The sequence below is a fragment of the Armigeres subalbatus genome, chromosome 3 (assembly GCF_024139115.2).
Source record: "Armigeres subalbatus isolate Guangzhou_Male chromosome 3, GZ_Asu_2, whole genome shotgun sequence".
Taxonomy (NCBI): domain Eukaryota; kingdom Metazoa; phylum Arthropoda; class Insecta; order Diptera; family Culicidae; genus Armigeres; species Armigeres subalbatus.
In genome coordinates this window covers 154,864,817-154,880,341 of record NC_085141.1, presented here as the reverse complement: position 1 = coordinate 154,880,341, position 15,525 = coordinate 154,864,817, and the positions used below count along the sequence as shown (strand labels likewise).

The 15,525-nt window shown below is 43.6% G+C and overlaps 2 long non-coding RNA genes across 2 annotated transcripts; both read left to right on the top strand.

Annotated features, from left to right (window-relative positions):
* Positions 1–2,918: 2,918 nt before the first annotated feature.
* Positions 2,919–3,435, top strand: LOC134224810 (uncharacterized). The gene is made up of 3 exons (XR_009983070.1): positions 2,919–2,995; positions 3,052–3,141; positions 3,339–3,435. It is a non-coding gene; the product is annotated as an uncharacterized LOC134224810 (long non-coding RNA).
* A 120-nt stretch (positions 3,436–3,555) lies between these two features.
* LOC134225514 (uncharacterized) lies at positions 3,556–11,786 on the top strand. The gene is made up of 3 exons (XR_009983263.1): positions 3,556–3,695; positions 3,761–3,971; positions 11,482–11,786. It is a non-coding gene; the product is annotated as an uncharacterized LOC134225514 (long non-coding RNA).
* The last annotated feature ends 3,739 nt before the right edge of the window (positions 11,787–15,525 follow it).

The following is a 15,525-nucleotide window of genomic DNA, read 5'->3' as shown; positions in this document are numbered from 1 at the left end:
GAATTATTGTGTTCTGCATTGCGCGGCCGGTGATAAAATTAATCAGTTCAGTGCGTGATCTCTCATGTTTCGGACAGCAGAACGATCGCGCGGTCGGCCGAATTATTGTGTTCTGCATTGCGCGGCCGGTGATAAAATTAATCAGTTCAGTGCGTGATCTCTCATGTTTCGGACAGCAGAACGATCGCGCGGTCGGCCGAATTATTGTGTTCTGCATTGCTCGGCCGGTGATAAAATTAATCAGTTCAGTGCGTGATCTCTCATGTTTCGGACAGCAGAACGATCGCGCGGTCGGCCGAATCATTGTGTTCTGCATTGCGCGGCCGGTGATAAAATTAATCAGTTCAGTGCGTGATCTCTCATGTTTCGGACAGCAGAACGATCGCGCGGTCGGCCGAATTATTGTGTTCTGCATTGCGCGGCCGGTGATAAAATTAATCAGTTCAGTGCGTGATCTCTCATGTTTCGGACAGCAGAACGATCGCGCGGTCGGCCGAATTATTGTGTTCTGCATTGCGCGGCCGGTGATAAAATTAATCAGTTCAGTGCGTGATCTCTCATGTTTCGGACAGCAGAACGATCGCGTGGTCGGCCGAATTATTGTGTTCTGCATTGCGCGGCCGGTGATAAAATTAATCAGTTCAGTGCGTGATCTCTCATGTTTCGGACAGCAGAACGATCGCGCGGTCGGCCGAATTATTGTGTTCTGCATTGCGCGGCCGGTAATAAAATTAATCAGTTCAGTGCGTGATCTCTCTTGTTTCGGACAGCAGAACGATCGCCCGGTCGGCCGAATTATTGCGCATAAGCCCCAACATTTTATTCTCACCTTTGGGTTTCCGCGCCGAGCACTCAGCGCCAGACTCGGCGACAAGGAGATAGTTGTCAAGTTGGTACTCCTGATTTTTTGACAACTGATGTCGATTGGTTGTGTGAGTGCACCGGTGTTAAAAAATAGAACTTTTAGCTGAAAATTTAATTGTCAAATGCACATTTTGACAGTAATATAGATGTATGAGTGAATAAAATGTGTAAATGCTCTATCGCGGAAGCAGTCGCTGAAGACAAGTGTCAATGATTTCAGTGACAAAACGAAAATTTTCAATGCAAAAAGCAATATTGTGTTCTGCATTGCGCGGCCGGTGATAAAATTAATCAGTTCAGTGCGTGATCTCTCATGTTTCGGACAGCAGAACGATCGCGTGGTCGGCCGAGTTATTGTGTTCTGCATTGCGCGGCCGGTGATAAAATTAATCAGTTCAGTGCGTGATCTCTCATGTTTTTAACCCTTCTCTAGCTCGCGGTAAACTTTTCAATAGCAAGTGACCCCTCGAACTGGGTCTCAAGGTCGGCTTACTACTGGGCAATCGGAGGGGCTTCGCGAACAACGTGCACCTTATTGTCACCTTACTCAGGTTATTTTTTAACTAGCTATTTGGGTGGAAACTATGGTTTTTATTAAATATACTATTTCTGAAGTGTGGGTGGAAATTAATTTGAACGAACTATTGATTATGTGTACAGTGGGTGTTATATTGGAAGTTGTGGGGGTGAGGGGCGTACCGGTACTGCTGCTGTTGAAGTCGCGTTGCTGGTGTTTTCGGTGACGATGGACGAGCGCTCGCCGAAGATCTTGTGGCCGTCTGGTTGGGCCTCCGGCGGGGTGGTGGTACTAGTCGGAAGGAGTATCTGGTGGATCGGATAGCAGATCGTCTTGGCTTGACGGTGTGATCTGCTTCTCACACTGGCGTCTTCCCTCTTTGGCTTACATCGACAGAGCCCAGGAATCGGGCCCGAGGAATCGCTCTTTGACGAATTATAGCCGCGCACAGCTAGAGCGTTTCGATGTCCTTTACGGTTTAGGCGTAGTGGCCAGCTAGGGACCACTAGGCCGATCGTGTGCTTCGCCAACCGTAGGTTGGCATACAAAATGGCGTTGTACCGTGAGGTACCAGAAAATGTCCTGTGAGGGTAACGGGAAAGCTTTCATCAAATGCCGTACTGAACGCAACTAGTCATTAGTTTTACGTTAGTTTTAAGTTAATTTAAGTCGGGTTGCACTAAACCATGCACGTACCTGATCGAACTTAAACACACACCCGTATTTCAACCACTCGCTCTATCACTAGGACACTTTAACAATCTACTTCTTTCGATCCGAAGCACACGAACGCCAGAACTAAAGTGATGGATGGCGGATTCTCATTGCGCCTTAATCCATCCCAAGATGAAGTTTTTCTTTATTATCACCCCCTTTTGTTTCAGGATTTGCGCACGCCTACATGTCTGGTTATTGCACCCACTGATGTTCAACATGTCTCCTTGTACCCACACTACTGTTATACAATTCAATTACAATTCAAATTTACAAAAACACTAACGCTACTAACAATAATTTAATTTTTTGAATTTATTAACATTACTAACCCAACACTAAAAACCTTAGGAACGTGACAATAATAAAATACATTTAGCACATTTTAAAAACTAAAAATCTTGTAACACTTGGTTACACTATCCTCCCACCTCGGAAAAATAAATGTTGTATGAAGTTGAACATTTATTTTCCTTCACAAAACAAATTAAAATCAAATCCAAACATCAAGACAATTACCGAAAATATACATAACAATTTTATTTTAAAATACGACAAGTAGTAGTTAAAAGAATTAGACGTATACGGCGACAAAATACCACGTTCAAACCTTGAGTAACTTGACACAAATTTCATTCGAAATTTGCTATAATTAATCACATGTTCATCCCTAACTGTGCCTATGTCTGTCGATGAACACAACGATGATCATCTGTGGTGAGTTTCTACTACATTCATTCCGTTATCACTTCATCTTATCACGTTCGGGTATGTGGATTTACGAATCACGAAATCAGTTTAGTCTACTGTCGTGTGTACGCGTGCGCGTGTCTATTGCGGAGCTATGGATGTGCAGAGAGATGCTGATGGATGCTGTGGACATGGCTGCTATTGCGATAAGTGAACTTGTTTCATATACCTATCCTTTAGGCTGATTGAACTTCTTTTATGTCTAGCTTTGTTCCACCAGTTGGCCACCTGGTGGATTAGGAACAACCCTAGGAACAAAATCCGTTCGGTTGGAATCAATTAATTGGCATTCTCAGGTAAGTTTGCGCTACACGGACGAAATAGTAGAGAAACATTTCTTGTTCTTCGACCCTATTCTACTCATCTCCTCCTATTATACTCTTATTCCATTCGTATGTCTCTTGTTGGTGCACCTTAACAAAAGACAATTATCATGATTTAATCCGGATTAAATAACGACACAATCAAATATTTTTATCTATGTATTTTACAGGAATCTGCTACATCTACATCTACAAATGCACGTACCCTAATTGCTACTACTACACGACAACTACCACTATGATTATATGCTATAAAAATCTAAGATAAACTACGTTGATACAAATAATAATGATGGACGACGTCGGATAGAATATCATCACCTTCGGAACTATCATCATGATGAACGGATAGCTGCTGATGATGATCTATAGCGATTTATCTTCGATCTACACTTATAACGACTACAAACGCATGTACTTAATAACTAAAATTTGGTTGGACGATGACATAGGATTCACGACGATTATCGACCTGTACTTTCAACACGGACCACTTTGCTGTTCTACAGCGAACTATGGACTATCACGTAACTAAAATTTATCGTTTATCTTATTTGACGGACTTAGCCTCTAATATTTATTTTAATTTTAGAACTATCGATTCACGAATGATTGCCAGGACGAATATCGTTCGCAGAGAACACACCGACACTCCGTCCCGCATCATCTGCTAATTCATACGAGCTACTGTCTCGTTTCGCAATTATGGTGCACGGTGTATATAATGGGCCGTACTTTGCATTATAATGCTCCACCGCAGAAGATTGCCGGAAGTTACGCCTGAACACCTTCTGGCCAATCTGGTAAGCTGGAGCAAACTTTTTATGCCGCATGTTGTATACTTTTCTGCTCTTTCCATCACTTCTATCCAAGTTTTGCTTGACTTTTTCCAAAAGTTTCCCACATACTTCCTTCCTATGCTCATCTCTAGCCTCTATTGAAAGCTCTCCTTCATCTCTTTCCTGTCTGTGCTCCTCTCCTTTTACGATTTTTTCATGCCCGTACAGAATCCGGTATGGAGTAAACCCAGTCGAAGCATGAATAGTAGTGTTTATCAACTCCTCAATATCTCCGACTCTGGTATCCCATACTCGTTGATCTGTTTGCATATAAGTTCGTAAACACGCATTGATCGTCCGGTTGGCACGTTCCACTGGATTTGTTTGACTGTGGTGCCTAGCATTCGGCCAGTGACGGATTCCACGATGCTTAAGAAGAGATTGGAATTCTTTCCCGTGAACACAGTGGCGTTATCGCTGATGACCACTTCCGGGTACCATATCGCCTGATCCAGAGATCCTCTACAAATTTACACACAGTTTTTGCCTCGATCTTTTCACAGGAACCAGTATAACCCATTTAGAAAAAATATCCATTAGGACTAATAAATGGCAGTTTCCGTTCCTGCTTCTAGGGAGACTCTGTATGAAATCTAGAGCTAGAATCTGAAATGGCCTGTCCGTCAGCTTCTGCTTTCCCATTTCTGGAGCTGATGTAAAATTACAGGGCTTACACTGCTTACACGTGACACAGGCTCGCACGTGCCTCTTGGTATCCAGTGCCATTTTTGGCCAATAATATCTGGTCTTGATTCGCTGGAGTGTCTTCTCATATCCCGGATGGAGAACGTCATCGTGTTCCTGCTTTAGCACAGTCTCTCGAAGTTCATCCGGTAAACACAGCTTCCATTCGAACCGATAATCCAAAACGTCCGAAGCTGCCGAAACAAATTTAAACAACTTGTTGTCTTCAATTTTGAAGTCAACATAACTCTCCGGGTTCTGCTGGACCTTTTGGAATTGCCTTGAATACCAGCTATTTTCGTTGTAAATTTCGAGTACCTCGACTGCTCTGGAAAGTGCATCTGCAATTACATTTTCAGAGCCTTTCCGGTGTTTTACTACCATGTCGTACTGCTGCAAAAGAATGCTCCACCGTCTCAGCTTTGACGACGGCTTCCATTTTGTGTTCATTATGAACGAAAAAACTGAGGAGTCGGTCACAAGCGTGAATCTAGTGCCTTCTACATAAGGACGGAACCGTACAATAGATTCTAGGGCAGCCAGCCCCTCCTTTTCCGCAGCTTTCCACGCCTGTTAGGGAGTAGTATGTTTCCGTGAGTAGTAACTCTGACCCTTCGAACTCTTGCGTAAAAATACCGGCAATTGCAAGATCGCTTGCGTCGGTCTGAATTTTAAACGGCAAATCGAAACGTTGGTTGGCCAGAACAGGCGCTGTTATAAGCTTCCAGGTTACAACCTTCGGTTTGCCTTTCAGGAGATCTGTTAGCGGACTAGTTACTTCGCTGAAACAGTAATTAAATCTGCGATAGTAATTAACCATCCCTAAAAAACCGCCTGAGTGATCTCACCGAAGATGGCCTCTCAAAGTTGACGATTGCTTCAACTTTTTCAGGATTTGGTCGAACTCCACTTTCCGAGAGAATAAATCCTAGATAGGGCAGATCTGGAACGCAAAATTTCGATTTATCCAAATTTATCGACAAATTTGCCGCATTCAGTCTCCTCGCTACTTCTTCCAAGGTCCGAACATGCTCCTCGAACGAATTGCTGGCGATAACAATATCATCCAGGTATACAAAACACTGTTCCCCATAACCGAGCACATGGTCCATAAGCCTTGACAATGTCGCTGGGCTGTTGACCAAGCCAAATGGTAATCGGGTGAACTGGAAAAGCCCTCGCCCAAATACTCTGAAGGCGGTGTACTTCCTGGAATCCTTGTCCAGCGGAATTTGCCAAAACGCCTTGGACAGATCGATCGTTGTCAAATACTTTGACGGCCCCAATCTACCCAAAATTCTATCCTGATGAGGTAGTGGATAGGCATCACGCCGTGTCCTGTCGTTCAACTTTCTCGCATCGAGACACATACGCACATTGATTTTCTGCTGACCATCCTCTCCTTTCGTCTTTTTCATAACCGGAACAATCAGCAATGCCCAATCGCTGGTGGATCGTTCTACGACTCCGGACGCTATCCATTTGTCCAATTCTTCATTGACATTTCTTTGCACCTCTGGAGACCATGGATATGGATTCAATCTCACAGGTGGTGCGTTTAGAAAAATGTCTTCAAATTCAATCTTATGACTAACTAGCTTTCTGTACCCGGCCTTGCTCGGAGTTGCCAGTTTGGTTTGCAGTTCTTTTTCACAATCGAAAAATAATAAAACCAATTGGTTAACAGGGTAATTGTGTTTACTTGTTGATACTTCATCATTTGATTAAAAGAAGGCTTTTGGAAATATTGACTGATTTTGAAGAAGGGATTGTGGGTTTGAATAGCCTTATTGCGGGCAAACGTCTATTTCTAAAGCAGGGAAAACATCCACCAATGTCTTATTCCGGGCAAACGCATATTTTTAAAGAAGGCATCACACCCACCATTGCCTTATTCCGAGAAAATGCCTACTTTTAAAGGAGCCTTCACATCCACCATCCCGAAGGAAACACATTATTCATTGCTTTTTACTGGGCAAACTATGATTCCGATGAAGGGTAACAATTATCATTGCTTTATACCCAGAAAATGCATGCTTTATATGATTTTTTTTTCTGATGATGTTCAGTATTATCCCAAATTCACTTCATGTTAAATGACCTTAGGCCAAATAGTGTTATGTTAATGGCCTGCTTCATTCAGGGTTATGTCATTTTTAGGGAAATGTTATTGTCGAGGATTTGCTATTTTTGAAGAATTGTTTTCGGAGCATTGTACAATGTCAAAGAACCTCGGATGAACTAAATAAGAGGGATTTTAATTTAAGTCGTTTTCTATACAATAACCCAACCCCAACATTCCCCCGCATTTCAAATACTCCTCCCAGCCTCTCTAAAATAATTTCCTTTGGGTAAACAATACGTGTTTAAATATTTGGTTTGAATTCACCCATGCGATAGAAAGGTATACTAAACTGTTCGTTTCATAAATATGCCCTCTCTCGTTTAGCTATGACAGTCCTTCTTAGCCTGATATAGTCTTCCTTAGACAGAGAATATGGGTTCCAAATTTGGTGGACATCGGTAAATGGGTTCAGAAGTTATGCTGAATTGATCGCTAACTAAATAATACCCCTCTCTCACAACCACCCCATTTTAAAAGGACCTACCAATATCCACTAAAATCGGTTCCTTAGGACAAACAATATTTGATACAAATTTGGTTCAAATCGGTCATGGAGCTCAAGACTTACATTGAGTTGATCGATTGTTAAACAATACCCCTCCCCACATACCATCTTTTATTCCCAAAGCGCATGCCTTACCCCTATCGTCGTCTCCTTAAGATAAAGAATGTTTGTTCCAAATTTGGTTGAAATCGGCTAAGGGGTTCAGAAGTTACACTGAGCTGATCGATAACTTAGCAATACCCCTTCCCTCTTACCATTCCCCTGTTCCGAAGAGCATCCCTAACCCCTTATCGTCGTCTCCTTAAGATAAAGAATGTTTGTTCCAATCGGCCAAGGGGTTCAGAAGGTAAACTAAGTTGATAAATAACTAAGCAATACCGCTACCCTCACCCTCCTCCTTTTTCAAAGAGCATCCCTAACCCCCCCTATCGTCGTCTTCTTAAGATAAAGAATGTCTGTTTCATATTTGGTTGAAATCGAGCAATGGGTTCAGAAGTTACACTGAGTTGATCGGATAACTTGGCAATAGCCCTCCCCCCTTACCATTCCCCTTTTCCAAAGAGCATCCCTAACCCCTCTATAGTCGTCTCCTTAAGATAAAGAATGTGTGTTTCAAATTTGATAGAGATCGACCAAGGGGTTCAGAAGGTACACTGAGTTGATCGATGACTAAGCAATACACCTCGCCCACCCCCGCCCCCTTTTCCGAACAGCATCCCTAACCCCCTATCGTCGTCTCCTTAAGGTAAAGAATGTGTGTTTTAAATTTGGTTGAGATCGGCCAAGGGGTTCAGAAGGTACACTGAGTTGATCGATGACTAAGCAATTCACCTCGCCCCACACCCTCCCTCTTTTCCGAACAGCATCCATAACTCCCCTATCGTCGTCTCCTTAAGATAAGGAATGTGTGTTCCAAATTTGGTTGAGAACGGCCAAGGGGTTCAGAAGGTACACTGAGTTGATCCATGACTAAGCAATATCCCTCCCCCCACACCCTCCCCCTTTTCCGAACAGCATCCATAACCGACCTATCGTCGTCTCCTTAAGGTAAAGAATGTGTGTTTTAAATTTGGTTGAGATCGGCCACGGGGTTCAGAAGGTACACTGAGTTGATCGATGACTAAGCAATACGCCTCCCACCACACCCTCCCCCTTTTCGAACAGCATTCATAACCACCCTATTGTCGTCTCCTTAAGATAAAGAATGTGTGTTCCAAATTTGGTTGAGATCGGCCATGGGGTTCAGAAGGTACACTGAGTTGATCGATGACCAAGCAATGCCCCTCCCCCCACACCCTCCCCCTTTTCCGAACAGCATTCATAACCCCCCTATCGTCGTCTCCTTAAGATAAGGAATGTGTGTTCCAAATTTGGTTGAGAACGGCCAAGGGGTTCAGAAAGTACACTGAGTTGATCGATGACTAAGCAATACCCCTCCCCCCACACCCTCCCCCTTTTCCGAACAGCATCCATAACCACCCTATTGTCGTCTCCTTAAGATAAAGAATGTGTGTTCCAAATTTGGTTGAGATCGGCCAAGGGGTTCAGAAGGTACACTGAGTTGATCGATGACCAAGCAATGCCCCTCCCCCCACACCCTCCCCCTTTTCCGAACAGCATTCATAACCCCCCTATCGTCGTCTCCTTAAGATAAGGAATGTGTGTTCCAAATTTGGTTGAGATCGGCCAAGGGGTTCAGAAAGTACACTGAGTTGATCGATGACTAAGCAATACCCCTCCCCCCACACCCTCCCCCTTTTCCAAACAACATCCAACAACATCTATCGTCGTCCCCTTAAGATAAAGAATGAGTGTTCCAAATTTGGTTGAAATCGGTCAATGCGTTCAGAAGTTATGCTGGAACATACATACAAACATACAAACACTGAGTTTTATATATATAGATAGATAGATAGATAGATAGATAGATAGATTAGTGACGTGGTTTCTAATTCACCTCCTTCCTCAAACGCTTTAAAACGTGTTTTCACCTCTTCCAGTCGATCCATTTGTTTCGGTGTCAACCTACTGTCTCCATTAGCCCCGATCCGTTCAATTTCGGCTAAATCTGCTTCCTCTGCTGACGTGTGAACTGTGGGTTCTATTTGGAACAATTTCCAGAAGTTCATCCCAAGTATCAACCTCCTTTTCATCGTCGGTGCAATCAAGGTTGTCAGGATTTTCGTTTGTCCTTCGAAGGTTACTGGCAGGTTCACGTACCCTCTAACTTCCAATCGATTGCCTCCAGCAGTAGTGACCTTCGTTTTGGTACTGAACAGTTTCAACTTCAACTTATTAATGAGGTTCTCACTGCCAATTCCTAAAACGGATACTTGGGCTCCACTATCTAGTAGCCCAATCAGCCGAACTCCTAGGACATCTACTCCAGCAAAAGGCCTGTTATCTCCTTCCACCATTACGTGTAGCTCGCTGACATCCGAACAATACGGGACGAACACCGTTGGAGGCTTTTTGAACGGGACTCGACGACCTCCTACGTCGATCCTTTTGAGTTTTTTGCACAGTAAGGACAATTTTCCTTTCTGTAATTCGGAAATCCGCAAACTGTACAAAACACTTCCTTTGCTGCTAAGCACGAATCATAGTGATGGTATTTTCCCCTGCAGTTGAAGCAAATCGTCCGCTCGGGCACCTTGTAACCTGCGACTCGTTTTTCCAGCGATGTTCTGCTTGACTCGGGCCGGTTACCTTGATATTCTCCTTCCCTTGGCGAAATAGGTTTCTGCTGTACTAAAGATTCGGGTTTCTCGTGCGGTCTTCTCCAAACTGGTCGATCTGGTTCTCTGTAGGACGGTGTAACAGACGGCTTCCACCTTCTTTCATCTGGTTGGTTCCTAGGCTGGAACGGCTTGGCTGAGACTTCATGGACCTGAATAGGCTTGGGTGTCGAGTCTTGCTCGCGGCTCCGATACATCCACATATTGACCGAGTCCAACTTCCTTCCCCATTGCCTAAGCGCCTTCAACGTGCGGATTCCCTTAACGACCAACACGTTCTTGTAGTCAGAACGAAGATTCCTGAAGACGATGTCGAATTTCCTTTCGTCGGACGGTGGAACAGCCATGTAGCGGAAAATTTCAACTACGGCATTATAATAATCCTGAAACTTTTCAGAACGTTTCTGCCTCCGTTGAACAGCCTGTTGTTCGTAGTGGAAATCCATATCAGGTGGCTGGAACTCCAACTTCAATTCAGCAACAAGCTCTCCCCAGTTGTGGAAATCTCGGTTTCTCTTACCTTCCATATACCAGGTTCGAGCATCTCCAGCAAACAGATGAATCGCCTAATTGAACAGCATTTGTTTGCTCAGACCCTCTCCTTCTGCCATAAACTCTACCTCTTCAATAAACTTATTCAACTTCTTCCCGTCATCTCTTCCATCGTACCTCATTCTCCAGTCTGCTACCGACCGAGGTCTCCGCCTGAGTCCTCGGAAGTTTCCAGCATTCTCCTCGGAACTGTTGCTATTCTCGCTGTCGAACTCGCTGTCATTTTTCCTATAATTTACTTTTAACTGTTTTTTTGACCTATTTCTAACTTCTCCTTCTATTTGGATCAAACTACAATCTTTTTCCTCTAAGTCGCATTCGTCCGCATATTTTCTATCCTTCTCCTTGTTTAATTGACTGATTTTCGCTTCAATATAGCTATCCACGTGTTCTATTAATTTTTTAAACATCTCCGCAGAACTTTCGACATTCGACTTTATAATTTTCTTTTCTTCGGGGTACTTGTTCTCACTTTCCCTACTACTTTTTGATTATCCCTTTCTTCTTCCGCGTATTTTCATCATTATGTCCACTGGAATAGTCCTGCCAGTCGTCTTCAACAAGTTCTTTTTCTTTGTTTTCTTGGACGTCTTCATTGCGATTCTCAGTTTGTAACGAATTCAACATCCGGAATATTTTTCCTTCTAAACCATCTACCTCAAAGTTTTCCTTCAACCTAATCGATCTGAAATACAGGTGAATTAACCTGCTCTGCACTACCGACAGATCGGCTTTCTTCATCCTACTATCATCTAGCTTATCTCGGATTGTCGCTAACTTCTCCGCTATTTGTGCCAACTCTTTTCTACAGCCTTCATCAGAATCAATCACATCAACCGTAAATTTATTATTTTCCCGTTGTTCTTTTAGCTTGTGCCTCAACTTCCGTTTCATATTGTCTCGCGATTCAGCGCTTGAAAACTCGACATTGCGAATCATCAGCTCATGCTCCAATTCATCATCGAGTAGATGATCTGCGTTCATAGAACGGTATTGTAGGAGTAAGGATTCAGAGTTCATGATAAATACTAAATTAGGCACTAATTATAATAAGTTTCAAATTCAAGTAATACTAAGCAAAAATTCAAATTAACTAATACTAAGACAAAAATTCAAATTCAATTCAATTGCAACTTATAAATAATGAAAAATCATGAAAATAAATGTAGTAGAATGTGTGGTTTATGTGTGTTTTTATGTTCAATTCAGGACCTTTTCAATTCAGCTACCAATTTGGTTTTACTTGTGTAAATTATCGAGGTAATTACTTTAAAAATTTTAACTACTTTTGTTTGACGCAGAAAATTTTGCGCTCTTTTCCGACTTACCAACCGGCCACTGTCTTTCAATTTGAAAAATTTTCTAATTTATTTCGAACGGCGTTAGAAAGTGCACGGATGCTACGCAAACCGTTAGGTTGCGTACTCTCCTGCCGCCTGTTAAAAAATCCTTAGATTTTTAAATTCTACACGATCCTCCGATTACCTTTCGTGTGTTGTAATTGGGCGCCAAGTTTAACCCTTCTCTAGCTCGCGGTAAACTTTTCAATAGCAAGTGACCCCTCGAACTGGGTCTCAAGGTCGGCTTACTACTGGGCAATCGGAGGGGCTTCGCGAACAACGTGCACCTTATTGTCACCTTACTCAGGTTATTTTTTAACTAGCTATTTGGGTGGAAACTATGGTTTTTATTAAATCTAGACCAACATTTGAAAAGGGCGTAACAGCCAAAATTTATTCCTTCTGATTCTTTTTCCACATATATAGCTATATATGTAGACGAGGAATCAGAAGGAATAAATTTTGGCTGTTACGCCCTTTTCAAATGTTGGTCTAGAAATATACTATTTCTGAAGTGTGGATGGAAATTAATTTGAACGAACTATTGATTATGTGTACAGTGGGTGTTTTATTGGAAGTTGTGGGGGTGAGGGACGTACCGGTACTGCTGCTGTTGAAGTCGCGTTGCTGGTGTTCTCGAAGACGATGGACGAGCGCTCGCCGAAGATCTTGTAGCCGTCTGGTTGGGCCTCCGGCGGGGTGGTGGTAGTAGTCGGAAGGAGAATATGGTGGATCGGATAGCAGATCGTCTTGGCTTGACGGTGCGATCTGCTTCTCACGCTGGCGTCTTCCCTCTTTGGCTTACATCGACAGAGCCCAGGACGATACCGGAATGACTCTGCCGAGAGGGGTCCTCTTTTACGGTTAGGGCACCGATTCGGGCCCGAGGAATCGCTCTTTGACGAATTATAGCCGCGCACGGCTAGAGCGTTTCGATGTCCTTTACGGTTTAGGCGTAGTGGCCAGCTAGGGACCACTAGGCCGATCAGGTGCTTCGCCAACCGTAGGTTGGCATACAAAATGGCGTTGTACCGTGAGGTACCAGAAAAGGTCCTGTGAGGGTAACGGGAAAGCTTTCATCAAATGCCGTACTGAACGCAACTAGTCATTAGTTTTACGTTAGTTTTAAGTTAATTTAAGTCGGGTTGCACTCAACCATGCACGTACCTGATCGAACTTAATCACACACCCGTATTTCAACCACTCACTCTATCACTAGGACACTTTAACAATCTACTTCTTTCGATCCGAAGCACACGAACGCCAGAACTAAAGTGATGGATGGCGGATTCTCATTGCGCCTCAATCCATCCCAAGATGAAGTTTTTCTTTATTACCACCTCCTTTTGTTTCAGGATTTGCGCGCGCCTGCATGTCGTGTTATTGCACCCACTGATGTTCAACATGTCTCCTTGTACCCACACTACTGTTATACAATTCAATTACAATTCAAATTTACAAAAACACTAACGCTACTAACAATAATTTTATTTTTTGAATTTATTAACATTACTAACCCAACACTAAAAACCTTAGGAACGTGACAATAATAAAATACATTTAGCACATTTTTAAAACTAAAAATCTTGTAACACTTGGTTACATGTTTCGGACAGCAGAACGATCGCGTGGTCGGCCGAATTATTGTGTTCTGCATTGCGCGGCCGGTAATAAAATTAATCAGTTCAGTGCGTGATCTCTCTTGTTCTGGACAGCAGAACGATCGCGCGGTCGGCCGAATTATTGTGTTCTGCATTGCGCGGCCGGTAGTTTGGTAGTCATATGGCTACTGCTTCTGCCTCATACGCAGGAGGTCGTGGGTTCAATCCCAGGTCCGTTCCATTCTCCTACTTTGTATCTTTCTCTTTATTTCTCATGTTCTAGCAATCGCTAGAACTGGAAATGGACTTCCATACCGTTTCCATTACTATTCCTATACCTTCAACAGTAATCTGCTAGAATTGGAAATGAACTATAGAGCTCGTTTCCTACATCCAATTAGAAATTCCATCAGTTACCTTCTCCTACCTATCACATTGGCAGCTCGTTAACCAAGACGGACCTGCCTCTCCAACTTAACCCAGAAATTCCAACAAATTCCGCATGAACTCGTGGCAAGTGCAGAGGTATATTCGGCTTGCAGTGGGCGAGTGATTGCATCATCATTTCCTCCCCCTTCCCCACATTGACTTGCATTCTGACGTGGCAGGCGCCAGTATGACCTAACAAATGAGATCACCAGTACTTGTACATTGAAGATGTGTGCTAGTCCCAAGCAAACATCTGTTGGTTCCCTGTGCAAGAACAGCTGATCTGGTCATAATGGAGTGGCAACTACGAGCAGTCAATCAAGCTCAAGCTATCCGAAGCTATTTTAATTTCACCAGTGCTTTTCAGCGCTATTTGTAGGGTAAGAGAGGTATTGTGGATCACCAGTTCGACGGCTCATATTTTGGACCACTGAGTGCAAATTCCTCTTGGTGGTCCAAAATAAGAGCCCCCGTAAGGGTGGTCCAAAATACATTCTTTACCCTACCTATCCTGAAAGGACACCGTTATGAAAAAAACTCCTCCACGTATCCACGTTCAGCAATGAGCATTAATAAAAACCAAGAGGAAGGAGGAGTCTCTGATTTCTCCACTTCCTTCTAAGAAACAAGGTTTCAAGACGGTCCTGCCAAAGAAGGAAGAAGGAAGCTGGAGACTTCAGGTGATTTGATCCATGCGAAGAAGCATAAGAGTCCACCAATTGTGGTAAGAGACCAGATGCGTGATTTGGTTGAAAGATCATTCAAGATTACCTTTTGTATGGGTCCCATCCCATTGCCTTATCTATGGCAATTAGAAGGCGGACACGCTAGCAAAGGGGGCGCACAGGAAGGTGAAGTTTATGATAGACAAATCTCGAACAGCGAGTTTTTCCCACTAGTCAGTCAGAGAACTCTTCAAAATTCACAAATGAATTGGTCATACAATGAACTTGGACGGTGGCTATTTTGGCGTGACTCAGAGATGCGGACTAAAGCCGTGGCTTTATTACCTAAACGCACATCTCTATAGAATAAGTCTGATCGATTGCAATCTATGTATAGGTGTGGAGCTGTTTTTTTTTTTATTTATCATCAGACGAAGGCCGGAGTGGCCTGTGCTGCACATAAAAGACTTCTCCATTCAGCTCGGTTCATGGCTGCCACTTCGCCAACCACGCAGTCTGCGGAGGGTTCGCAAGTCGTCCTCCACCTGATCGATCCACCTTGCCCGCTGTGCACCTCGCCTTCTTGTTCCCGTCGGATCGTTGTCGAGAACCATTTTCACCGGATTACTGTCCGACATTCTGGCTACGTGCCCGGCCCACCGCAAACTTCCGATTTTCGCGGTGTGAACGATGGATGGTTCTCCCAACAGCTGATGCAACTCGTGGTTCATTCGCCTCCTCCACGTACCGTCCGCCATCTGCAACCCACCATAGATGGTACGCAACACTTTCTTTTCGAAAACTCCCAGTGCGCGTTGGTCCTCCACGAGCATCGTCCAGGTCTCGTGTCCGTAGAGAACTACCGGTCTTATAAGCGTT